General features: G+C 52.1%; 1 protein-coding gene across 8 annotated transcripts in view; it reads left to right on the forward strand.

Moving 5' to 3' along the window:
- Positions 1 to 26,148, forward strand: part of CASZ1 (castor zinc finger 1) — a 273,799-nt gene that overhangs the window by 109,554 nt on the left and 138,097 nt on the right. For 5 of the 8 annotated variants that reach the window (XM_051786182.1, XM_051786180.1, XM_051786186.1 and 2 more), the window contains one exon: positions 5,389 to 5,532. The exons of 2 other annotated variants lie outside the window; for them this stretch is intronic. The gene's annotated coding sequence lies outside the window, so the exon portion shown is untranslated. Of the gene's footprint in view, positions 1 to 3,995; positions 4,596 to 5,388; positions 5,533 to 26,148 lie in introns of those variants that run through there. One more of the 8 variants, XM_051786183.1, reaches the window with a different exon arrangement.

The raw sequence follows: 26,148 nt of genomic DNA on the forward strand, positions 1-26,148 counted from the left end.
CAGAGCCCCCACTGGTGTGTGTTTCTGTGCTGGTTCTGGACGGTGGTGTGTTCCAGGGGAGGAATCCAGAGTTTGGAAGGCAGAGCCAGCTCCAAGCTCCTGGTGAGCTCTGCTCCCTTCCCTGCCCGTCACTGCTCTGTCTGTCAGACTTGCTCTGGGGCAGGTGCTGTCTTTGCTGTCTGTGTGTCCCTGGCACAGGGGGCTCGTCTCTCTCAGAGCTGCTGCTGTAACACAGACTGAGCTTTCCAGGGGAGTGCCCCTTCGGTGAGTGCCCCAGCACCCCTGGGCACACAGGCTCGTGGGTTTGTGTGCCCCAGGGCTGAGCACAGTACAGGAGCCAGTCTGGGCACTGTTTTCTCCTCCTTGGTATGGGATTTCTGTATGCTTTTGGCCATGGAGACTTGTACTCCCCTGGGAGGGAAGTTTTCTTTGTGGGTTCAAGCAATGAAAGCACTACTGGCATTCACCCCACCTCCTTTTAATTGCTTTCCATGCCCATTGGGTCATAATCTGATCCCAGCTACATCTGGGAAAGTACAGAGCTGTTCCTTGGAAAAATGGAGCATATCCAAAGAGAGTAGTGCTGCTGGGATCAGGATCCAGCCACCTCCTCGCTGTGGTGTGGCTGGTGAGCCAGGCAGGGTTTGGCCCAGAGTCGTCAAGGCTGTCAGAGGGGCAGGGCAGGACGTGTGTACGTGTGTGTCTGATGGAGGGGGACTGGCACTGCTGGAATATGAATCCTGTGGTCCTACTCTGCTGTGGGGAAGGGAAAAGAGAAGGGCAAAAATCAAGGTGGGTGTGCAGGGAGGGCAGCAGTTGTCTCATCTGAGCCATTAGCCAGAATTTGAAATTGGACCTGTTACTTTTGAGGAATGTAGGGCAGTGGAGGAGAGATGTTGTGTGAATGTGCACGCGGCTCTTGCCTCAGTGTCCCAGGAAAATGCCAGAGCGTAGGATGGCAGGAGTAGTAATTACCCCACAGCTTCAGCTCCCCCACTGCACTCTTTGATCACTTATTACTTTTCTATTCCTTCTGCTTCTTGCTGTAATTGTTACAAAATCTCTCCGCTTTGGGAGGGGTCCAGGACTCCAGGGCCCAATTGCATCTGCCCTGATTCAGAAAGTGGGTCATGCTGCTTGGTCTGGGAAGAAGATACTCATCTTGCTTAGCATGATATTTATTAGGAGATAGGGAAGGGAATGCAACCGCGCTGTTGCCTAGAAAATTGCTCTGGGGGGATAGCAAAGGACTTGTGAGGGCAGAGCATGGAAAGTTCTTGCGCACCCAGTGCCTGCTGAAGCCGTGCCACGTTCCCTGTGCCTGTATCGCTGCTTCCCTCACCTTGGGACGTGGTGTGGATAGATGGCAGGGTGACAGTGGAACTGGGGACGAGGAAGGGATTTGTAGCTGCTCACTCAACAGCAGCCAGGCAGCAACAGGCTCTTTACCTTCCTTGGACTAGAGACTGGTGGGAGTGGAGGGAGAGGAAAACCAGCTCTGGTTTCTTCATTAAGATGTGCTGTTTTCACAGTCAACCAAACCTGGTTGGGGTTCAAGTGACCAGCACCCCCTCCAAATACATGACACAGTGCCCTGGAAGGCAAGAGCTCTGCTGAGAAGAGCAATTAGGAAGCCTTGATCCAAAGCCTGGCATGATTTACTCTGTGCTGTCTCTGTCACTAGAGGACAGACAGAAGGAAGCTCAGTGCAGTGGGCCAGTTGCTGCAGAGGGTCTCCCAGCAGGGACTGTGCCAGGACCGCCTGACTGGCAGGGGGTGGGAGGGCGCAGCTGATCCTGCCAGGCTGGCTGGGCCTGTGCCGCTGCTTGCTGTGAAATCACCCTCGGGATTATCCAAAGGAAGAACTGGCAACTCCAGTAACTTGGAGGGCCGGATCCTCAACTCGTTTAAATTGGCATGACTTCACTGAAGCCACCGAAACTGCACTGATTTTACACCAGGTGAGAGTCTGGTCCAGAATCTTCTGAAAGATGAAGACAAAGAGGGCAAGAAAAGTGGGTTTGATAGAGTCCACTTGTAATTCCTGGGGGCTCCTGGGTTGTCCTGAGTGGGTCAGCAGGTCATTTCCAAATGTCTTGGACAGCTTGGAAGGGCTCTGAATTCTTGTGGCCGTGGGAATACCAAAGCACAGCCTCCTCAGGAGGCATCTCTGCCTGACTGTGGAGAACTTGTTGGCAGGGTTTGGTGAGAGCATCCAGTGTCACCCTGCCAGTGTTTCCTGCTCTTGGCTTTCTAGTGGCAGCATGATGAGAGGGGTCGAGATAGAGTGAAGCCCCTCACCTGTTGATCTGGCCTGTTGTGAACCCTTGCCTGTTTCCATGAGTGCTCTAAACCTGGCCCACCTTTTCCTGTCCAGGAACACCACTCATCTCCCCTGCGGCGTGTGGTGCCGCTGGCAGAGGCAGACCGGCGGCTGTGGCTTCAGCCTCACACCGCTGCCACCACAAGTTTTAATTTCACCGAGCTTGTGGCATGGTGGGAGGAGAGTTCCCACTTCAGGGAAGCAGAGGAGCCAGTGTCCATGTCCCCAAAGATGGCTCCACAGGGCGACGTTAAGCACGTGCCTCCAGGAGTTGCTGGTTCCCGGTGTGTCAGGCCGGTTGTTTTCCCAGCTCTTCACCTTGTTCTTGGGTGGGGGTGTTACGGGATGTACATAAGAAGATGTGTTGTCCTGTGTTTCTAGAGGTTGTTTGCTGGAACAACAGGCTTTTGGGACCTGCAGGGATGCACAGAATTCCCTCCAGCCCCTGGCACACACTCACATCCGGGGTGGATCTGGATAGAGTTTTAGCAACTCCCAGTGAAGCAGCTCCAGGCCGGAAGTGAAGAAGGGATAAAATATCCAGCTGAAACTCCTGTAGGATGTAATTACCTGAGCTGGAAGCTGGCCAGGACAGCAGGTATCACGCATCATCTGCTGGTGGTACCAGAAGCAGCCGGCGCTGTGGGAGGGGTGGTCAGGGCCGAGGAGTGACGTTGGTGCGAGGATGGCACCGCTCCCGGGAGGTGCCTCTGCGGGCACTCGGCATAACGGCTTTTGAAGTCACTTGGTGTTTGTTTCCATGGCTGTTCTGTGCACGTACCATGGTGCCTGTACAATGCTCTTGGGAAACTACAGCCCGTGGATGGATGGCCCTGTCCTGACGTTCGTTCAAATGCTCCCTACTTTTCCATTTAAAAGAAAAGAGGAAAAAAGCCTAAACAAAAAAAAAATGAGGGGAAAAAAAAAAACCAAAACAAAACAAAGGAAATTGACTTCCCAAAAATTACACTAAGCTAACATTTGAGGCCTGGCACAAATCCATCACAGCCAGGAAACTCAGAATTAACCAGTGCACTCCCATGACTACCGGGAGGGGCTGCACTCTGACAGTGCAGGGCAAAGCTTTAGGACTTGGGGACTTGGGGATGAAAGTGCTCAGTGTGTCTCTGAAGTGCAGCAGAAGGTGTTTTCATGCACACCCGTGCGTGCACAAATGCAGCACTAGATGCTTTGTGCTTCAGGAGAGGGTTAACTGCAGGCTCCCGGTGCTCAGATCTGACAGGTGATACCAGTACCTGGCCAGGGCTCCCTCACCAGGACTTTCCCCGTGGGCTCTGTGTTGGTGATGCAGCAGGGACCTGCAGGCTGCTGCTGAGGAAGCTCGGGAATTTACACCTAACCCAGGTTGCAAGTGAGGACAAAGTTGACTCTTCATTCCCACTCGCACATGACGCAGCATCCCATAAATCAGTGTGAGTGACGGCCGTGGTTCAGCTCAGGTGAGAGGGGAAGGGAGGGGAGCGCAGGTCAGGGCGGGGGGCAGCGCTGGGCTGTGGGAGCAGCTCACAGGAAGAGGCTTCCAGCAGGAATTGTGGCTGGAGTGATGGGTCAGAGGTGGCCTGGGACTGCAGAGCGGGATGGAGGGAGCCTTGCAAAACACCTGCTGCTCGCCTTGGGCCAATGCTGTCGGTGCTGAGGGTTTGCCACGGCTCGTTCCACTCACCAGTTTGGGAAAAGAATGGAATCGGCTCCCGTACCTGTAGCTGCCGAGGCTGGAGCGGAGGGCGGGACAGAGGGCCGGCCGTGCCCCTGCTGTCCCTGCAGTGTCCCGCTGCCACCCTGCCTTTGCTGTGAATTCTCACACTTTGGGGTACTGCAGACAGCAGACTGCATGTCAGAGCATTGATGGTATCTCATTTCAGAGGCTGGGGGAGGTCGGGATGTGTTAAGGCTGAAAATATTTACAGGTTTTGAAGTTGAAACGCAAACAGGAAAAGCCCTTTAAAAAGTGAGTGTAGTGGATATTCAAAACAGGGATTGCCATGGAAACGCCACAATATTTGCTTAAATTGACACAAAGGTTGCTGGTTGCAGGGTTCTGACTTCTTTGGCTCCATTTTCTTTGGCCCGGCACCTATCACAAATTGATCTCAACAACCCTCTTTTGTTTCGCTTCTTTTATTTTTGTCTGATGGAAATTAAAAAAAACCACCACCACCAAAACCCTCCAGTCTACAAATCCTACCTCACAGAAGAGTCTGAAGCTTCTGAGCTTCTGTCAAAGGTTGGAGCTAGGACGTTTTTAAATTTTGTAAGTAAGGTAAAAGTTCTTGTTATTTAAATCTGTGCATTTATTCATTTCCTCCAATGCAGGAAATGGAAGGGAATTGTCTTAACTGTCTAGGGAGAGCGGGGAAAAGGGTGAGACCTATTGCAGAGGTAGCAGTGTGCATCCAAGGAGCACAGGACTTTTGCTGTCCAGCTCTTGGGCCAAAGTTTGAGAGATTTAGTTGTAATTCCCAATTCTGCCTCAAATTTGCCAAGTGACCTTTGACAAGTCACTTAATTACCGTGGGCCTCACTAAACTGGAAATAATAATTCTTCTTTGTCTCGTCTGGTTGCGTGTGTACCGCCTTTGGGGCAGGGGAGTGGGCTTTGGTGTGGGGGTGTCCCAGGCTGCCGGTGGAGCTCTGTGCTGTCAGATCCCCCAAGGCAGGGATGGCAGCCTGGGCTCACGTGGGCTCAGCTGCCTACGGGGGGAAGCTCTTTGCTGTAAGTGGCTTAGTACTGTAGGCTGCTTCTGCCTCTGATTGACCTGGATTTTTTTCTGGGGAAAGTTGGAGTGCGTGGCCCACTGGATGGTCAGCGGGGTGGTTTGTACCTTGGCGTTGGAGCCGCGAGTGCAGAGCAGGACATGGGGCCGCGCCGTGTCCGTCGGGCCGGGCAGTGCCGGGCCCTGCTGGCCCGGGGTGTGTGACCGAGGGCTGAGGGCTGTGGGTGGCTGTGGCATCTCAGCCCGGCGTCACTGCCTGTGCTCGTGATTCACCTGGGCTCCGGGACTGCTCGGTAGGGAATATTCATTTCCTTTTGGAACTCTCCTCAGGGCAAAGAGACTTCACCAAGTGAAGGGAGGCCATCAAATTCACACTGTCTTCATCTGAGACCACCTCCAAAACAAAGAACCTGACTTCTCTCCTTGCTTTGTACACTGGAATGGACCTTGAAGCCTGTGACTTCTCAGTGCAAGGTACTGGCTTTTGTTCTGTGATCAAACTGCTCTGAAGTAGGACTGGAGTGAGTGATTTTGGCTCTCCAGAGCCTTCATTCCAGTTCCTGGGAAATATCTAGCCTATGAAGATGGAAGAGCCGCTGAAAGTCAGTGGTTTGGGTGGTAAATGCATGGTGGGGTGTTGGTTTGTCTTGAGCTGGCTTACAAATAGGACTGGGTTTACCCCTGCCCTCGCTGCCCATCTCTGCACAGACACCCAGCTGACACAGCAGAGCCCTGGTCTGAGCAGCTCCCTCTCTTCGCCTCCTTCTTCCTAATGAGCTGTTGTGCAGTATTAACAATTAGCTAAGTAGTTTGCATGGGAGTCCCCTGGGTAAGTATTGTGTGGGGACAGTTTCTGATTGACTTGTTTCACAAATGAAGAGTTTGAGGATGTCTGTGGTCACGGTGGGTAACTCCGAGAGGTTGAGGGGGTGGGACTCTGCGTTTCTAAAAGCTGTTTTACTTTCTTCACTGCTTGGCCGCCGTCACAGCTTCTCTGCAAATAAAGGTATGACACAACAGTGGGATAATATATTTCTTCTCAATGGATTGGGGATTTGGGAGGTACCTGGTGGCCCTGCCGTGCAGCTGCAGGCAGAAGGTGCTGAGGCTCCTCGCTGTGTCTGGGCTTTGTGTGACATTACATCTGCTCTGTAGGGTAGAGGTTTTGTCAGGGGGTGTTTCCATACTCTGCTGGCACCATTTAATGCCAATGATGCCTGAATGAAGATTAGCAACTGAAGTGCCTGAGGGGATTGTGTATCACCCTGTTCCTCTGTTTTTTGCTGCTGTGCCATAACTGGTACCTGGGCAAAGCGGTGTATCCAGAGCTGTTGTGAGTCACAGGTACAGCTGAGACCTGAGCTGGAAGGATCCAGTGGAGGGACTATATTGGCTTAGCAAGAGGGGAGATGAGAAAAGTCACAGGGCTAAGATGTTGGTCTGGGGCTCCAGCTCTCCCAGGCCATCCCTGGCTGTGTGTGGCACGGGGGAATTTATTTGTGTTCTGAGTGCCCTCCCTTAAGGAGCAACAGCCGTGATCCTCTAAGGCTCAGCAGGGCTTAGTTCTTGCCACGTGTTCAGAGCCTACAGACCTGAGTGCTTTCAGTAAACCTGCCAGTAAATGCAGTGTGCTTCAGGATGGGATAGGGGTGAACTCTGCCTTCCCACACCTTCCTAGTGCTGAAACTCCTCCAGGGTCTGGCATGCTTTATTTGGAAAGCCTGGTTTTGAACTGTTAATGTAGGGAACTCTGGCTCTGTGTGAGCTGTTCTGTTGCCCGTGTCCCCTTTTAGAGCAGTGGCACGTGCCTTCCCAGGCCTCCAGAGGCAAGAGAGCTTCCCAAATTGGAGCTCTGCCCAAGGGAATGGGTAAAGGAACATGAAGAGCCTTGAGGTTTTACCAAATAAGATACAAATGCTCAAGTTTGACTGCAGCAGGTGAATTTTCTGCCAAATATCCTTATGTGCCTCTCCAGAGAGGGCCAACATCCAGGGGGAAAAACTCTGCTGGGGAAGCTGCCTCATAGGTTCTGGGTCAATTTTTCCATCAGAGGGAACTTTTCCTGTGACCCCTGTCACAGGTTTCTGCTGGTGTAGCTCCTGTTATTGAAAGCCCTGCATGTCCATCTGACCCGGACCTGGGATGAGCAGAACCCCCGAGACAAGAAGGTAAGAGGAGGAGACTGATAAATCAGGAATTCTTTAAGTTCTGAAGTGAACCTTAAGGTTCAGATTCTTGCAGATCAATTATCCTTTTCTGTGTTTGCCTTCTCCTCCCAGTACTGGGTGTCCTTCAGGGGCTGTTTCCTGAGGGACAGAAGCTCATTAGAGACAATAGAAATATTTCCCTGGACTCCAGCTGTGTTCTGAGGTCCCCCTAGTTCTACAAGCATCACTCCAGTGAAGGAGATGCATTTAGCCTTTCAGGCATGTGGCTTTGTGATCGCTCATGCTCTGGACTAGAAATCCCTGTGTTCCAGTCTTCAGCCCTGCAGCAAGTTGTATGGCTTCTACTTTCAAAACAAGCTCAATTTACTTTGGGCTACAGAGGCTGTTTGCACGTTCTCCAGAGCCCATCCCTAGGCTGTGATTGCTGTTTCACTCTGTTTATAAGCACAAGCTGGCTGTTTAGTCCTAGAGCTATAAGGGTTGGAGGGAGCTTTCTTGTTCAGTTGGTGAAGGGAAGCCTTTTATGCAGGGGAAAAAGCTAAAAAAAAAAAGGTGAGAAAGGGATTAGAAATATTTGCTTTGTCTGTGTTTAAATGTGCAAAATATTTCTCCCTATTTCGATGCTGAAGAAAAGCTAAATTTGGGGGTTAGCTTGGGCTGGTGGAGTTATTTTTGCTGGGGTCCTTGGGTTCACTGCATGGCACAGCTGTGAAGGGAGTGAGGTGGGAACGTTGCCTTCCAGAGAAGTGCAGCCGGGCCAGCCCAGCCAGCCCGAGCTGGGGAATATGAAACAGCCTTGCAAAATCCTTGTGGAAATTTACCCGCCTGTGTATGAAATCAGCTTGCCTGCCTTTGCCAGGAGGAGTTTAACTTGCCCATTAAAATATACATCTATTTATGTATTACTTGTTCTGTGAGAGAAAATTTTCCCAGGCAGTTACAAAACTCAGTCTAGACTGTAACGTGTGGCATCTGGTGGTAACACGCCATATACATATATCTGAATACAGTATCTCCTGTATCACCCTGCTGGGGAGTTACCAGCACGGATCTGCAGTGTAGAGAGGCCCTTCCGTTCGCCCGGGATAAACGCCTGGCCTGGTTCCTGCCTGCACTGGTCTGAGTGGGGCTCTGCCCTGCTCCTTCCATCCAGATAAAGCCAGGCAGGCATTTCCACGCTGCCTGTCCTGACCTGTGGCCCCACGGTCCATGTTGGCTGGAGGCAGGAGTTCCCGGGCAGGGCTCTTCCGGCAGGGCTGGGTTGAGGAGAGGGAAGATGTTAAAAGCCTGTCTGGGATAAGAGCAGGGTTGTCACATCCATCTGCTCAGGCCCTGACGAGCAGCTGATCCATATTGTTAACATATTGCCTGCCATATGGGCTAGCTCAGCTCTCCAGGAACGCTTGGGAGACCTGACCTCTAGTGTGACAAGATGTGAGCATGAAGGACGGGTTGACAACAGCCCTTGGGTCTCGGAGTGTGAAACCGTGTTCCAGCCACTTCCGCTGCCTTCCCTGCGCTCCCTCCCTGAGCCGTGCCGGCTCTGCCTGCCTCGCTCCCTCTCTCCTCTCTCGCTGAGGGTTTTTTCCTCCCTCCCCTGTTTTCCGCATCCCTGGTCTGCGCTGGATCAATGACCTTCACTCATAACCAGACTGGACAGTTCTGACTCCCTCCCCCGGGCCTTCGATCAGATGTTTGGTTGGCGGCTGTGGAAAGCTGAATGGGGGGAAGTCAAAGGAGGGGAGAGAGGATCATGTGCTTGGCAGCCCTTGTAGCTGTCCTTCCCATATCTGGTCTGGGAATGGGACTGCAGCCTGATCCACTAAGGTCCTTGGCACCTCCTGCTCCCTTGGACAGATGCAGATGCTCACAGAACCTCGTGGTGGAGAGGGAAGTTCAGCAATGGGATCTGGGCAGGTTGAAAGAGCTCAGAAGGGCCCTGATGCCAGAGTTCGAGGAGGAAACACTTACAAGGCTCTTGAGAGATGTGGAATGATTTAGTTTCAAACTCAGAGTGGAGGAGGAGGAGAGGCTGGAAGAGATAGGACTGGTCCAGGCCTTCATGGGTTCAGACCTTGCTTCCTCTGCCACCTTCAGTCATTCTGACTTCATGGTGTCCTCAGTCTCCTGGAGCCCTGCTGACAGAGTTGGCCTTCTCCTTCCTAAGGCTTCTGTCTTTGCACTTGAACTTTATGGAGGTTAAATCCTGGTGCTATTAAACAAGCACCAATTTTGCTGTAAACCTCAGCAGAATCAGGATTTCAGCCTTAGCTCCTGAGAAGGGGATTGGGATGTTTCCCAATCTCTTTTACCCATCAGCTCTGTCAGACCTGCAGGCATGACTTATTTGTCTTTTAGTCCCCCCAAGTAAGGGTTGCCTTTTCTTTAACATTCCTGTCCTGTAAAAGTCAATATCCTCAAAAAGCTGAGATTTTGCCCTGCTGCTCTTCATAAAAGTTTTAGACCAGTTGAGGTGCTTTTATCTCTCCTTCCCCATAGTCCTGCAATTGCACTGAGCATTAATAGTGTTTATTTGTAGAGAGGAGCCCACTGAGATATTGCAAAATAAAACACAGTGATGAGTCGTGGTTTATTTACTCAAGCTTCGCTGATGTAACAAACCTGATTTTATGTTAATAATGACTCAGAAGCAGAGTTGGGAGGAGAAGCCAGATCTCCTGATTCCTTTAACCATCTGACAGTATTTCTTCCCATCCTTCCTAGATCCAACAGCAGTTCTCTCAGCTGGGACTCAGGCAGCAGTTCTGTGGCACCCCGATGAAAGACTGGCTGAAAGAAAATAATAATAGTGCTCTGCCAGTTTGCAGGGTTCCATTAAACATTTAGGAACTCGTTCAGCTCCGGTAGGCACTGTACTTGGGGCCGTCTGTCTGTCCCTCAGGCAGCTGTCCAGCCAGCAGGGACGCTGACCCGCGGAGTTCCTCAAGGAAAACCGGCTGGAAAGCACTTGGAGCAATCAGTGCTAAGTATGCACATGAGTGTTCGAGGGAAATGCATGTTCAAAATGCAGTTCTTAGAAATATGTTGATAAAAACAAAAAATGTGAGAAATGAACAAATAGTGTAAAGTGAATGGGGTCTGTTCTCTGATGTCTTCTGCTGGGGGCTCATTCCAGAGCTGGTGCTCAGCCCCTGGGCAGTGCTGGAGGTGAGCCTTATCTCACTACTTGAGCTGAATATGGGAAGGCTGTTTTAGCATATTGCCTCTGACAAATTATGTATTAATGCTGGGGCTTTTTTTTGTTATTACTGCAGTTATATATTAACCATTAAGAGCCACAGGTAAACCATCTGCTGATGTAAAGCACCAGGGCTGCATTTCCCGTCAGCAGAACTATCCTGATCTTTGCCAGGGCAGTTTATGATCTGTCCCAGTGTCTTTCTTGTGATTCTTGCTGAGTTCGTGTAAGCTGTACATTAATAGAACATACAAGAGAAAAGGGGAGAGGACAAACTAAGGTGAGTTTGAAAGTAAAATGAGCAAACAATATTGCTAGCCTTGTCCTTTCAGAAGTCAAAAGCTACTCCCCTCCTCCCTCCAATTATAAGACTTAATAATACCGGGGTTTCTATGGTTCAGGATGCACACAGATCACATTTCAGGTTGCTGTGCCCTGCAAGTGGGAGAGCACAGGGAGCAGAGGGAGGGATAGCACTAAACACACATTGTTGTACAAAACAAAAATCTTATGTAACTTGCAAGATCTCAGACTTTAAGAAAAACACAAAGCATTGCAAGGTTGACAAGAGTTGGCACATGGGAGCAATTCCTGCTTGATTACCGTGTCCCTGAAGTATACTGACCTAGAGAACAGCCCACTCAGGAGCCTGGTTGCCATCCTCCCTTGCCAGGGCTAGTTACAACAGGAGCTGGAATGGAAAGCCGGGAATGTTTTGGTTGACTTGTTTTACCCAGGGCTGTTCGATAGTGGAGCAGAGCAGGTCCTACCTGAGCTGGGAGGATATGGCGTGGGGCAGAGGGGGGTTGTCCTCTCTGATACCCATCTTTGAGGAAATGGGAACTGGGCATCCTCAATCCCTGAAACAGGAGTAAAGGTAGATGGTGAGAAGAGCTGCTTGGTGTCTTGTGCTGTAGCAGCACTGCTTCCTGTCCTGCTTGTTCCTCAAGGCAGCTGGGCTCTGGCTTTCCCCTCAAGGGGCTCCTTCCTTTGCCCATGAGACTGTTGTATCCCTGGTTTTCCCAGCCTGGAGGGAACTACTGGACCGTGAGGGGTCCCTCCCTGCATCTCCCTGACTTCCCAACACTCCTGAACTGGGGGTGACCAGCCAGGGGGAACGGGCAGTTATTCTCCCCTGGAACCAGATACACAAGCAGGGCCTGAACAAGGAACAGGGACCATTCCAGGAGCATTTGGAAAGCACTGAGTTCCCAGGCTTTTGGCCCAGTCTTTGAAAATCCAGACAATGTTCCCCTGTCAGAGCTGCCTCTTGCTCCTTTCCCAGCTGCAAAGAAAGGTGAAGGTGCTTCCCAGGACCCCACCAAATCAGTCACCTCCCGACTTCCTTGCTCTTTGATCCCTGCCACACTGGCTGTCCTACCAGTATCCTCTTCTACCCACTTCTTCCTCGTTCCCTTGTGCCACTTTCTGTGGATTTACCAGAAAGGAGAGGAGATTTTTCTTCCCCTTGTTTGCTTCACTCCATTACTCCCATCTGTTCATCCAGGCCCTTAGTCCCTTTGTTTTTCAGAGTCGTGTGGATTTGGGCTCAATTTACTTTCTGGGATGCTCTTCTGGACAATGGTGGTGTGGGAAGGAGGTCTGGTTCACAGGCCAGCACAAGGGGTGGGGGAAATGTGCCTCTTCAAATTAATCAGAATTTTCTCCTCCAGAAATGCTAATGGGGGAAAAGCAATTAAAGCAGCCTGTTTTTTATTAAGTAATCTGTGTTAAGAGCTTGTAATGAAGTTTAGTGCCGTTGTGACTCGATATTTCAGCTTCATCGGTTTGAGTCAAAACAATCCAAAGTGGGAAGGGAGCGAGGAGGGAGCTGCTCCCAGCTCTGGTCGAGCTGACTCTTGTTCCAGCTCACTCTTTCAGGCTTTCCAGTCAGTGTGAGACCACTCACTCTTTATCCTGCCCAGGATAAGACAGGGAGTTTTAAAACCTGCACACACAAACTGGATGGCTTCTCCTGGTTTAAAATCTCTGTGGGCCCTTGGAACAGCCCCCTGTCTCTGGGGGTACTGCAAACACCAGGCTTTCACAGGGAGCAGTGAGTGCACAAGGGACAGCAGAAGGGAGGTGGCAGTGAGGGGTGGTGAGACCCTCCATCCGAGTGCTGCGTGCCTCTGAGCAGGTTCACAAAGCTTTTCCAACATCTGGAGAAGTTTTAGCTGCCACAGGGCAAGGATGGGGACGGTGCCATTCCTGTCCTTGGCACCTCCAGGGCTGTGCTCGCCCTGCTCTGAGCAGCACAGCCCTGTGACCAGGGCGCCAGACTGGGGGGGTTGTGAGCAGCTCTGGAAGCTGCCCATCTCCTCCTCTCCTTCCTCCCACCTCGGGAGAAGGCAAGGGAAAAAAGGGACAATGTCCCTTTAAACAACTCCACGCCAAGCCTCTGCCGTCCTGTTTTATCTGAAGTCCAACCGCATGTTGTTCCAGGGCCGATCCGCTTTAGCTAATTAATAATCTGACAGGAGCCACCCAAGGGATTAGCTGCTGAGACGAGCTAGACCAAACCCCCAGCAAATGAGCCCCGCGCTCCCCGGGGACTCGGAGGTGACTTTGGGGGGCAGGGGGCTGCACCACACGCAGGAGGGTGTCGAGGCCCTGCAGGGGATTTATGGCATCTGGGAGGGTGAAGGGGGAGGTGAGGGGTTACAATTTATGAGATGTAAACTAATAAATCAGTTAGTTGAGGAGGGGAAAGGGGGAAGCACCAAATTAAAAGATAACGTCTTAAAGGAACAGTGTAAATTGTGGCAGAGGACACCAGGAGGGTTCCCAGTGCAGACCAGTTGTAGCTTCCTCTGCACTGGCTGCCTGGGAGAGAGGAAGAGGGAGACTGTAAAGTGGAAGAGAAAAGGGTGTTGGTGGGGACTGGGAGGAGGAGAGATGCATCTTTGTGCAGTTCATGCAAACAGATGATGGGTTGGCTTTTGTGGCAGAGGCAGCAACATGAAGGAGGGCATGAGGCTGTAACACAGGGGCTGTGGTGACTCTGACCTGGGAGGGGTCAGTGGGTAAGGGGGGCTTGGTCATCCTCTGCACTTAGTTCTCCCATTCCACGAGGCTTCCAGCCTTGTAGGGAACTCTTTGGTTCCCTCCTTGTTAAATGGGATTAATGGAGAGGGTCACTCGGAGCAAGATGAACTGCTATCAGGAGAGCTGTCTCAAGACAGAGTGTGATATATTTTCTTTGCCAAATTTGCCTCTTCACTGACTCTTCCAGTGGTGGTGAGGTTTGGAGTTTGCTCCTGAGGCAAGTGCTTGGCTTTGTTCTGGAGACTTATAGAAGTCTGGGACTTCCTGGTGATGAAGGTCCATTTCAGATTCTCTTCTGATTCCAGAAGCTGCTGTGCCTGCTGGGCAGGGCAGTGGCCTTGGGCAGAGGTTTTCCCCTGGCTCTTCCACTGACCAGTCCCAAAGCTGGTTTGCCTTTTCATACCATTCTCTTCTGGCACCGTGAAACCTCTCTTGGCCCACGGTTCTTCCTGAGAGTGTGCCCAGGCCTCAGCTCTCTCTAGGGGTTGCTCTAATGCAAATGGTAATGCAAGATGGGATTTCCAAAAGCCTTCTTAGGGATATTTGTAATCCCTGCCCCATGACAGTGCTAGCTAGACACAAGCTAATGGAGAGGGACCTGTGCGAGCCCTCTCTGCAAACCCAGAGCAAACCTCTGAGCCCTTGCCAAAGGCCAAGCTTTTGGGGTTGTTTCCTGCGAGGGCAGGAGACTCCTTTAGTTCCTCCATCCCCACCTGGCCTGCAGCAGACCCAGAGTAGCACAGCCCCTTCCCTGTCCAGGGCTGGGAGCAGGGCAGTGGCCGTGGAGTGGCCAGAGGTCCCAGGAGCAGGGCGAGCTCCTCCTGCCCCACCCCACCCCACAGCACCCCACGGCCTGGAGCCATCCTGAGTCCCTGCAGCCAGCCCAGAGTGAGCCACAGGCAGCCCTGAGGTGCTCTGGGAACGCCTCTTTGCTGAAGGGTCTTGGGATCCTGTGGGAGCTGCCCTGGGGGAGCGTAGCCCAGAGCCTGCAGATCGCTCTTCCGGTGGGGCAACTGCATTAAGCAAACACAACTCATCTGACTTCTACATATTTCCATCTAGAGAACTGCCTTGCAGCTTGCAGGGTCCCCCACAGAGACATGTTGGGCCAGGGTGGCTTCTTGTTGTGATCTCAAAAGGCAGGGAGCGGAGAGGGAGCAGTGCTGTACCCTACTGGAGCTGAACTGTGATCCTGAGCCGCCTTCCTGGTGGGCACCAGCTTGGGCCTGGGCTGCTGGAGTGGGCTAGAAACCTCCTGGCAGCGCTGCACCATGCCATGCCATGCCATGCCATGCCGTGCCATCCCTCCCCACCCTGCCGTGCTCGGGCAGTGCTGTGGGAGTGTGTGGGGAAGCTGTTCCGGAGCCGGGCTGGCAGTCGCGCCGTCGCAGCCTCGCGCACACCCAACCGTGGTTTGGCCTCCCTCCTGCAAAGCTGCCAGTGGCCCACGCTGCTCCTGACCAACATCATTAGTGCGGGTATTTATATTTCATTAACAACATTAAGCCAAAATGGTATTAAAAGCAACACCAATGATAAATAGCTTATTAATAAACAGGGAACGGGCTGCACCACGCGCACATTCAATCCCTTCCTAAACGTGTCTCTACCACTAAAACCAGCCATTTAACTCCTGCTGTCCTGGAGAAATTTGAAGGATGCTTTGGGGATGGGTGGGAATCAGATAAAAGCAGGGGGTGGGGGCACACAGTGTTATGCAGTTTGGTTCTTCCTAAGGCAGCTGACTGGGGTGGGAAGAACGTGTACGTCTCTCAAAGTGCCACTATATTTCCAGTACTGGGTGGGACGTGTTGGTTTCTGTGTTTCTAGTGCACTTCTGATTGTGTTAAAACAGCAGTAGTGTAGACAGCATGAAACAAAAAAGCAGAGAGATTTAAGATCCAAGTGAGTGTCTGCCTTTGATTTTACCATCCTCTGCACTGTTTCCCCTACACACTTTCACAGACTTCTTCCTGGCTCGGGCAGGACCATCCACAACAGCCACCAGCACAGAATCACTTGGTTGCACCAAGGCCAGTCTCTCCCAGTGATGTCTGAGGACAGCCAGCCCTGTCCTCATTCCTCCCCGTGTGTTTATTCTAGGGATTAAGAATGTTAAAAATGTGGCTTTTCTTGTAAGCTTGTCAATCAGTTTATTATTTTTATTTTTTGTTTTTTGTTTGCCCCCAACTCCTTATTCTGTGAAATGACTTCCCATGCTCCTGCCCCACCCTAAGTACAAAGGCTCTTTTATTGCTCTTCCTGCTCTTTCTTTCAGCAGTAAATTAATTACCTCAGAAACTTGGATGACTTTGGAGTTGGAGGCCCCCTCAAACCACCTCTGGGTTTCTCAGATGAGAGGTTCCCCTCTCCAAACACAGCTCAGGCACTTTCCCAGCAGGGAGGACGTGGTGCAGGGCTGTGCCTCCCTTCCCCACACTCACACAAGCTGCTGCCTCCTTTGCATCCAGACACACTGCCCTGCTCCTGGGGCACGTGGGTCCCCCTGCTCTCCCACACCCAGTGCGTGGTCAGCAGCACGTGCAGCCAGAGGCAGCAGGGCAGCGGCGAGTCCTGGGCACCCTCCTGTCCCCCAGTGCTTTGATGCAGCTCCCAAAAACTGGGCAGTTCTCCAGTTGGTCACGCTCATCTGTGTTCCTCTGACTGTACGTACCTTGCTGGCTTAGGCTGCAGTGGTTGCAGGGTTTAGGCAGTAACTCTGTGGTCTCCCTGCTGTGGACTCGTGCTCTCCTCCCAGCTTGCACCATGAAGAACGAGCCCTCTTCTACAACCTGGCCATGTCTGAGTGGCAGATCTCACCTGTGCACAGGGCAGCACTACACACCATTTTCTGCACTCCTGTTCCTCAGCACAGTGCTGAGGATGTAGGATCTGAGGTGCAGCTGGAATCTTCCTGCCTCCTCCTCTCCTCATCCCAGGGTCCTTCTGATATAGGCTGGGCACAGGTTGGACAGGAAGGGAGCACAAAAAGATGGCAGAGCTGGCTGGAGTCATCTCCATGACCTGTGTCTTGTACACGGTGGAGAACAACCAGAACCAGAACACCAGAAAGGGTGTGTTATCATCTGTTTGCACACCAGCATGGGCAGTATCGTGGATTGAATATCTCCTGGTCAGCTGAACTGTCCTGGCAGAGGCAGGTAGGAGAGGAAACTCAGCAGAACCTGCCTGTTCCCACTCAGCTGACTGTGGCAGGGTCTGTCCCTTACTCACATGAGCATTAAGATACTCAGATATTCAGAGCAGGGAGGGGAGGGGGAGAGAAGGGAAAGAAACCAGGCATCAAGATAATCATGATTTCCCTAGAGCCATGTAGGGAACTCAGAGGCTGATATCCAGCAGCATCTCTTCCGTCTCACTCTTACCACAGCATCAAGGATAAACAAAAAAAACTTGGTGCTGCTTACCTTCCCTGGTCCCCAGCCCTCATCCTGGGGCATCCCTGCCCACAGGGAGCTTGGCAGAGCAGGGGCAGGGTCAAGAGGGAGAATTGGCTGTACTCACACCCTTTCTTCTGGGGGCTTGGAAGGGCTCAGAGAGTGGCAGATGCAGCCTGGGAGTTGGCCATAGCATGGGGGAACATCTTGTCTGGGGATGGACAGAGAACACAGGGGACACAACAGCCTGAGAGCCGCTTAACTGTAGGCAATAGAGGTTCCTACACCCAGGAGAAAGAGGGAATGGGTCAGACAGAAATACCCTGCACAACTAGTAACCATGAGTTGGTGAGGGAAGGGTTTCTGAGCCTTTGAACTTTTCATCCTGAAGCCATTCCTGGAAATATCCCTGGGAGAACTTTGTTAAACTGTCAGCTGTCCTGGGAAGACCACCCCTGCCTGGTGACAGTTGGTGCCAGTAAGGATGGTGCCAAGGCTGCTTAGGACTGAAGGTGATTAGTCCTTCTCTATTACTGTGCTTCCTTTTCGTGCTTTTGGAGGGATCTCTGCTACACATGAATCACTGTTGCCTGGTGAGATCTCAGGCTTTCTCTCTTTGGAATAACCAAACAAGGATGTGAGGTCTTGAGTCCTGCTTTTCACCGTGGAGAAGAGTAGCCCTTGGATGAGGGACTCTTGGGTGGAAGGGAGCATAAGCTTCCTCCACCTGCTGAGGCAGATGTGTCATAGGAAGTCATTCCATGCTCCTGGGAGGACCCTCTGCCAGTTTGGAAGGTTGTTGTGGAAGCTGTCTCACATCAGCTCTGTATCTGAGGGATGAGGGTTGGGAGCCGTGTCCTATTTCATACCCTGACAGTGTGAGAACAGGCAGACCCAGGCTGGTGCTCTGTGTCTCAAGGGTGGCTTCCCGTGGACATGGAGCTGTGCTGAGGGGGCGGCTGATCCCTACCCAGCTCCCAAACTACTGCTCCTGGTGCCCACCCCAGCAATTCTGCAAACTCCACGAGCTGCCTGTTCCACTGCAGCTCTCTCTGTGGAGCGTCTTCCCTTGGAAGGAATTTTAATCAAACTTGACTGAGGAGTGCTGAAAAACATGAGGAAGTAATTACAAATATGAATTTACAGCCTCCTGGAGTACCTCCCTCTCCTTCTCTCTCTCTGCATAGTGCCTGTGTTTACCCTGTTTCCTGCCATTACCAGCCTCATTCCTCAAGCCCTCCTCCACTTCACTGCCTCTGCCCAAACCCCGTGGGTCAGATTTGTGACCCTCAGTGCTGCCTAAGAGAGAAGGGAAAAGGTAGAGCCAGTTCTGGGGAAGATTGTGGCCCTCACTTTCTTCTGCGAGGCAGTAACACACCAATGGGAGGACAGTCCCAGGAGGAAGTTGCAGGTTCCCTGAAGGAAATTGGCTGGAACAGCCTCCCCGATTGTCTGTGATTTCCCAGCTAGATAGGCCCCAGGGGAGGGGGTAGGCTGGAGCAGGGTGGAATCAGTCTGGAAATTAGGATGGGCTGGATGCTTCCTCCATAAAGGTGTTATTTTCTCATGTGTGCTATTCTTAGGGGTCTTTTTTGGACGTTTTCATGCCTGAAACTATTACTCTGGGAAGGCTCTGAGCTTGGATGATACAGGATCCATACCCAGCTCCTGGGGGTGGTCACATACTCCAGTGCCATTCACAGGTCATGTACAGGTGGCATTGGCTCTTGCTCCCTGATTCCAGGCTGTGTGTCGTTCCCCTTTAGTCCCACAAGTGCACAGGGTGAGTCTGTGTGTCGCCTGTAAGGAGTGGAGAGCTTTCACACCAGAGACTGTGAGCCCTTCACGGGAGGGAGAGCCAGGAGAATTGCGTGGGTGAGACTCCAAACCCAGTCCAGTTGCCTTGGGCAGGAATTAAGGGGCAAGGTGTGAACGGTGTGTGGGGGTAGTAGGAGAGCTAAACCACTCAGGCACTTCTTCTCTCATCTTTGCTTTGCTTTCTTAAAGCAGTAGAAGAAATGACTGGCAAGTTACTAGGCACTTGGGAATGTGGCTGTTCAGGCAGTTGCCAGCCTGTGCAGGGATTAGGAAGAGCTCTGAATTTGTTGGAATTCAGCAGAAATAGGAAAATTTGTATGGATGATCCTTTAGCTTGTTAAAGAACATGCTGCTTCTAACCTGTAGCTTTTTTTTTTTTTTTTCATTTTTGAGGCTCAGGCCCTAGGGGCAATTTATTTTCCTTGGCACTAAAAGGGCCAGAGAGCCAAATGTCCCAATGCAAACAGGGAAAGCATTCCCTGCCTTTCTGTCAGGCACTGACGTGGGGTTGAAGAGAAGGCTCTGGAACCTCTGGGCTTACCAGGTGCCTGATTCAAATCTGAATTTCCCTGGCTGGGGCTCTCACCTTCTGGACAGTAAAAAGAAACCAACCCCAAATACTTCTCCCAAATCTGCTATCACAGAGGCTGCTACCATGGCCCTACCCTGGGCTGTTTGGTGATGAAGGAGAGAAGGGGGAGAAGCATAAGTACTCCCTCGGGATCCCCTCTTACACTCTCATTTTCCTGTAACCACTTTGTTTTTTTGGCTAATTAAAGACTCTGAGCAGTTTTCAGCCTGTGGGGTTTCTTTTATTTGGTTCCTCAGCAATTAACTTTTGTACTGAACAAAGTTTTGATTGAGCTGGGGCCCATGTCTTGGTTTAAAATTTCTCCATAGCTCTGTGAATCCATGCCCTTTCCTATCCCACCCGTGGCTCAGTGCCACCTTCTCTTCCTCCACTCAGAATTCCTCCCAGTGCTGTCCCCTCCCTCTGTGCTTCTTCTCCACCTTCACTCTCACCAAGCCCCTTCTTCTGCAGGGAAAAGGTGGACCCAGGAGCCTTTTTGCCCCATCTTCAGAGGGCCAAGAGCCCTGCTTGTTCCAGGTTGCAGAGGCTTCCCTCTGTGCAGTGGTTTTCCCATGACAGAGTCCCAAGGGGCTGGGAAGAACCTGAGCTGCAGGACCAGCCTGTCTGTGAGCAGCTGTGCCCGTTCTGCTCCGGGGTCTCGGGGTGTTTGTGGGCTCAGTTCCCTCCTCACCTGGCACCTCAGCCCTTTCCCCAGCTCATCTGTCCACTTCCTCACACTGAGAAGGGCCCTGGGCTCCTGTGTTCCCTTTGTGTCCATGGGGCTGAGGCTGCCCAGGTGGGAGGTTGGATGCCCACGTGCCTGAATCCCCTGGCCCAGGTCCCACCTGCACCAGGAACCCAGCAGTGCCTCTGTGTTAGCTGAGAGCCTGTACCCTGCTCTCAGAGAGGCTGCCTGTCCTCACCTGCCAGGGATTCCACTTTGGGTGACCAAGGTCATAAACCTCCACACCCAGCTGGAGGCACCAGCCTCCCCTCCAGAAGGGCTGATCTCTCTCCAGCTCTTTGCCGACTGTCTTGGCACGGCCACAAGCACCTCCATCCCCCTCCCACACAGTGACAGGGTGCCCTTCTCCACTCGGCTTGGAAACTCTTTGCCCAGCCTTTATGGAGTCCTACAACCCCCTGAGCTCCTGCCAGACATTTGCACACGGTAACAAGTGTTGGATGTGTTTGTTGTTCTGAGGGTTGGGGCTTTTTTCTGTTGTTGTTTTCCCCGAGAGCTGTTTCCTTTGCTGCTCTGGGGCGGCGTAGGCAGCTGTCCCTTTCAGTGAGGAGCGTCAGCACCAAAGTGCCGCCCCGTCCTGGGGCTGGTTTCACCCTCCTCACCCCCCAACCCGCTCCCTGTGGTGAGGGTGCCCACGCCGGGCGGGCGTGCACGAGCTTTGGCTTGCTGGGGGAGTGAGCGCGCCCACAGCGCCTGCACACACACGCCGGCCTGGCTGTGCCGGCACCGCCCTACCCACTGCCCCTGGCATGGCTGGACTGGGGGCATGTGTGTCCCTCTGCTTCCCAGCCAGCCAGCCAGCCTTCCATCCTTCCATCCATCCATCCCTCCCTCCGGCCTCTCCTATGCCTGCTGCCCCTGGCACGGCTGGGCTTGGGGTATGTGTGTCCCTCTGCTCCCCCGCCAGCCAGCCAGCCTTCCATCCATCCATCCATCCATCCATCCATCCTTCCATCCTTCCATCCATCCAGCCTTTCCTGTGGCCACTGCCCCTGGCACAGCTGGACTTGAGGCATATGTGCCTCTGCTTCCCGTCCACCCACCCACCCATCCATCCATCCATCCATCCTCCCATCCATCCAGCCTTTCCTGTGGCCACTGCCCCTGGCACAGCTGGACTTGAGGCATATGTGCCTCTGCTTCCCGTCCACCCACCCACCCATCCATCCATCCATCCATCCTCCCATCCATCCATCCATCCATCCTTCCATCCATCCATCCATCCCTCCATCCATCCCTCCAGTTTCTCCTGTGCCTGCTGCACCTGGCACAGCTGGGCTGTGGGTGTGTGTGTCCCTCTGCTTCCCATCCATCCATTCCTCCCTCCCACCTCTCCTGTGTCCACTGCCTCTGGCACAGCTGGGCTGGGGGGGTGGTTGTGTCCTGTGTTTTCCATCCATCCATCCATCCATCCATCCATCCATCCTCTCCTGTGCCCACTGCCCTTGGCAGCAGCCGGGCCATGAGGTGTGTGCCCCGTGCATCCTGTCTGTCCATCCGTCCGTCCTCGCCCTGTCCGTGCACACACACACGTGTTCCTGCACACACTGCACCAGGCACCCTTCACCCTGCACATCCAGCAGCAAGCAGGGATCTGTACAAACTTTTTTCTTTGAGGGAAAATGACAGCTGTTTGCTTTCCCCCCGAAAAAGGCAGATGGAACACAAATTAAACCCCCCAACCTGCCCTGTGTGCATACACCAAACTTTCTGTCATCTGTAGGAAATACCCAGCCCTGTCCCCAAATGATGGAGGTCTGAGACAGTTGGAGTGCAGGAGGGAGAGAAACCGTGGTTTCCAAGGACTGATTAGATGGCATGCCAAGTGTATTAAATTTTGCAGACATTTTAACAGCAATATGCTAGATAGTTGGGTGTCCCCTGAGGCTGCTGGATTTTTTATATCCTTCACAGAAGGTCAAAGCCCTCTTCTGCCTGCCCCCCTCCCTCTCTCTCTGCTGTCTCTCTCTCTCATTCCGTGTCCCTTTCTCTCTGTGTCACCATCCCTCTTTCTCTCTCGCTCATATTTTTTTTGGTGCACTTTCTCCTTCTCTTTAGCTCTGTGCGTATAAAATAAAAGATCAGTCATTTGTGAGTTCCCCTGTGAGTGGAAACTCACACTCCCCGTGGTCTCCTCACACAGAGATGGGTATGCTGGGGCTTTCCCCTCTCTTTTTTGCACTTTGTTTTGGGGAAAATATGTTTTCCTCCCTTCACTCCCCAAACATCAGTGTTCTCCCCCCTTTTTTTATTTTTGTAGCATAAAAAAAAAAAAGGGCAGGAAAAGAATCCATCTGGCATATGAATAATTGAAATGGCTCAACTCTGTTCCTGTTGCTGTTGTTTGCTCTCAGTTCTTCCTCCCCCGCCCCAACCGTAGCATCCCCCCGGGGTCTGGGAGTTGGAGGTAAGGATGTCTTGGTTCCCTTGAGGGAGGTGGTGAGGGGGGTCAGCACGCAGCTCATCCCGTTCCTGCAGAGCTCTGTCCTGAGGACAGCCTGTGGTTTGAGGGGCGCAGGGGCTGGACTGAGGGCTGCTCTTCCCAGTGTCCATGGGAGGCCTCTCCCGGCTGGCCCCAGGAGCCCTTCCCCAGGCGGCTCCCGGCGTTCGCCCCGCGGTGCCCCGGGCTCTCTGGCAGCCACACCGTGCCCCTCCTAAGGGGTGGCAGGTTTTGCTCTCCCTGCAGCATCCTGCTCTCTGCCTGCTCGCTCCGTCTGATCCCGCTCCCCGGCAGAGCGGAGCAGGATGGGGACCCGCTGTGCCGGCCCTCCCCGCGGGGATGTGCGGCTCTCTCCAGCTGCTCCGCACAGCCAGAGCCTTCCCAGCGCTGATCCCTGTCCCGCAGCACTCGGACACAGCTCCTGGAGCCGCTGTCAGGCAGCGCTGGCCTCCACCCTGCCCCTGTTGAGTGCTCAGAGCGAGCTGACGGGTTAAACTCTTTGGGACATGTCGACCAATCTCAAAAATAACCTCCCTCCTCCCACGGAGGTTCTCCAGTGCGTGCTCGGGTTCTCCAGCTCGGCCCTGAAATGCCGGACCTGCCGCCTGCTCCATCCCCGGGTGCCTGAGCCAGCTGTGGGCCTGGCAGCCAGGGCACAGCTTGGGCTGTCTCTTTAAAACCATTTAGAGTAAAACCAAAGAACTTCAACGCATTAATTCTGGATGAAGATGGGTCTCCAGATGACAGCCTGATCCATATCCTTCCCCACAAGGCAGCTTCCACTTTCCTCCTCCCCATCGCCTCCTGCCCACTCCCTCCTTCCCCTCTGTCCGTCTTTCTGTCTCACATTTTCCCCACTCTCCTGAAAGGAAAAGCTGACATAAGGTGTTAAACCTTTAAATGTACACATGGAGCTCCTTTTTTCTGTAGTTAGTGGGCTGCCTCTGATGAGTTGTGTGTTTTGAAGCAGGTATTTGCTGTGTGTATCTGTGATTATACTTGGCAGGCGTCGGGTGTGCGTGGTGTGTTTTTGGGGGATGTTTGTGTATTGTTGGGGAGGAGTTTATATTTAGGCTCTGTTTTTTGTGGTTTGGGGAGGTAATGTATGTATGGCTGAGATGTGTGTGTTTATCAAGCTGTTTGTGTGTGTTTTTATTCTGTCTTGGTGTTTGTTGTGTGGGCATATGTCTCTGCAGTGTGTATGTATGTAGATTTGTGTATGTATTTCCTTGTGTGAGGCCAGTGTAGGAGTTTGGGCTTGAGTCATAAGGATTTTGTGTGTGTTTTAGGATACACACTCTGTGTCTTACGTATGAGTTTTGTATGTAGTGTTTGTGATGTTTGCTAATTTCATTAATTCTGATCTTTGGAGGGATGGGCTTTGGTGAGTCTTGAGTGTGTTTGGAACGTGTTTTTCATGAATGTGAATTTACAAAATTACAAGGACAGCACTGAAAAGATGTTAGAAAAGCGATCGAGGGAAAAAAGCCTGCTGGAAAATTCAGAGGTGAAAGTGTCTCATTAGTAACATTTAGAGTGGGAGGTGTTCAGGGCCAGGAAAATTCCTACAAACTGAGAGAGAATGTCTTCCTTTTTTAAAAAAATCTTCATTTAAATAATCCTGGAAAAATCAGAAAAAGCAAAAATATTTCAGATGGCATTCAAATCAAGTTCAATATATATATGTAGATACACAGGTCTTTTTTTTATAAAGACTCCTACACATGATCTCGAGTTACATGTAAAATATTTGGTAACCCAGCACTTGGTACAAATAATTAGATATTTATATCTAATAAAACTGGTTTGATGGGGAAATCACTCTCTTCTGTGCAGATTTCCATTTGAAGGCAAGTTTCGGTGCTTCTGTTTGTTTTTTCTGACAGCAAAACCTGGGGTTTGGCACCGACAAAACATATTCCCTGTAAATATCTAAATATCTGTTCTCTGCCATAAACATTGAGAGATGTGCCCAATCATGTCAGAGGAGCCTATTTATGCACTTTGTGCTTTCATGTTGCTCGCAGGGAGCTTTGTGGGGAGGAGAAAGGCGCAGCAAACTCTGCGCCGAGGGGGCGATCGCTGTCCCTGGGTGAAGCAGCAGCGTCTGTCACACAGGGTGTCACCGGGGGGGCTCAGGGGCACACCCCACTCCATGAGCCCCTTCAGAGGCAGCCACAGGCCCTGGGCAAACGCCAGAGGTGGGCAGAGAGCTCCGGGTGTGCCAGGGGCTGCACCCCCAGGACGTGGAGCATCCGGCGCCACTGCAGCCGGCCCCGTGCAAGGCGGGCCATCAGCTCCTCTGCCGTGGCTCCTGGAGCTGATGGGTCCCTGGTGGGCTTGTTGCCATCCTGGTTAGATAAGGAAATTGGGGTTATTTGTACCGCCAGGTGAGTGGCCACCTCGGCTGGGCAGTGGGATCCCTGTGGGCAGAGCAGGCACTCAGCTGGCACAGCGAGCATGGACAGGCTGCCTTCCCCTGGCCTCATCCAGGAGAAGTGTGTCATGCAGCCCGTGGCCTCTCTCTGTATCGATCACTGCTAACACAGTTGTCCCTGGGAAGGGCCCTGCTCTGGGCAGCTGGAAGGGCCCTGCTCTGGGCAGCTGGAAGGGCGTTCAGCGAGGGGCTCCCGCTCCGTGCGGGGATGGGTTCTCACCCGTGCCCGAGCTGTGTAAATCCCTGAGTAACAGTACCACTATCCTGGGGGGGAGGCTTTGATCTTGATTTACTCTAGTGTTGCTGCAAAAAGACTCTGGCCCATTGCCTTGTGGAGGAGGTAAAATTACCACAGATAAAACCCAGTCAGCAGAGTGGAGTCTGGCTGCTTTTGTTCTCTGCTCAGGCCTTGTGGCACTGGGTGTGCAGCGCTGGGGGAAGGGGCCGTGCAGCAGGTACGGCTGGGTGAGGAGCAATTTCCTGCTTCTCAATTAAAATATATGTATAAAGATGTGTAAAGAAGTTGCTGTGGGTCAAATGGAGGCAACCTTTTAGGCCTTACACAGTTTTGAACCTTGAATTTTCAGATAAAATGAGATGACAGTGGTAGGTGACGAGGTAGTAAGTGCAGAAAGTTTTCATTTAGAAAACAGCCACATGAAATATTTGAAGGAAAATGGTGTTTCTTTCTGTATATGAACAACTACAAAGAATTACTTCGGATTTGTGAAAAGTTTGACTGTTACTTCATTTACATTTTTCATCTCAAAAAGTTTTGGTAAGAGCCGTGATTTTTGCTTGAGTGGAAAGATTTGTCTTTAAAGTACTTTTAAAAAGATGAGTCATAGTTTATTTTCCTGTAGACTTTCACAGCATTGCTAACATAATCTAGCGTTGCATCTGTTGGTTTTTGGAGGTTTTTGTTCATTGAACTAAGCTAAGCATATTTTGAAAAGGCTGGGAAGGCTGACGTTGGGATTGGAGGCTTCTCCGGGAACGGGAGGCTGGGAGGTCCTGTGGCAATAGTGTCAGTTTTTAGTGCTGTCACAGCCCCCCCCAGTACCAGGCTTTAATTACAGCTCCTGGTCAGGATGTGTCCCTCCTGCAGAGCCAGGATTATGTGTGTGTGCACCATTCCCTGGTGCTTTTCCACACCTGTCCCTCCAAAAAGTGAGTGTAACCTTCCACCCTGTGTAACGTCTCTGTGGATGTGATGGGATTCCTTCCACACCAGCTTTATTCTGTTCGAGGTGTGGGGGAGACTCA

This window comes from Manacus candei, unplaced genomic scaffold (genome assembly GCF_025592945.1).
Source record: "Manacus candei isolate 608988 ecotype Guabito, Panama unplaced genomic scaffold, ASM2559294v1 h1tg000022l, whole genome shotgun sequence".
NCBI classification, from domain to species: Eukaryota; Metazoa; Chordata; class Aves; order Passeriformes; family Pipridae; genus Manacus; species Manacus candei.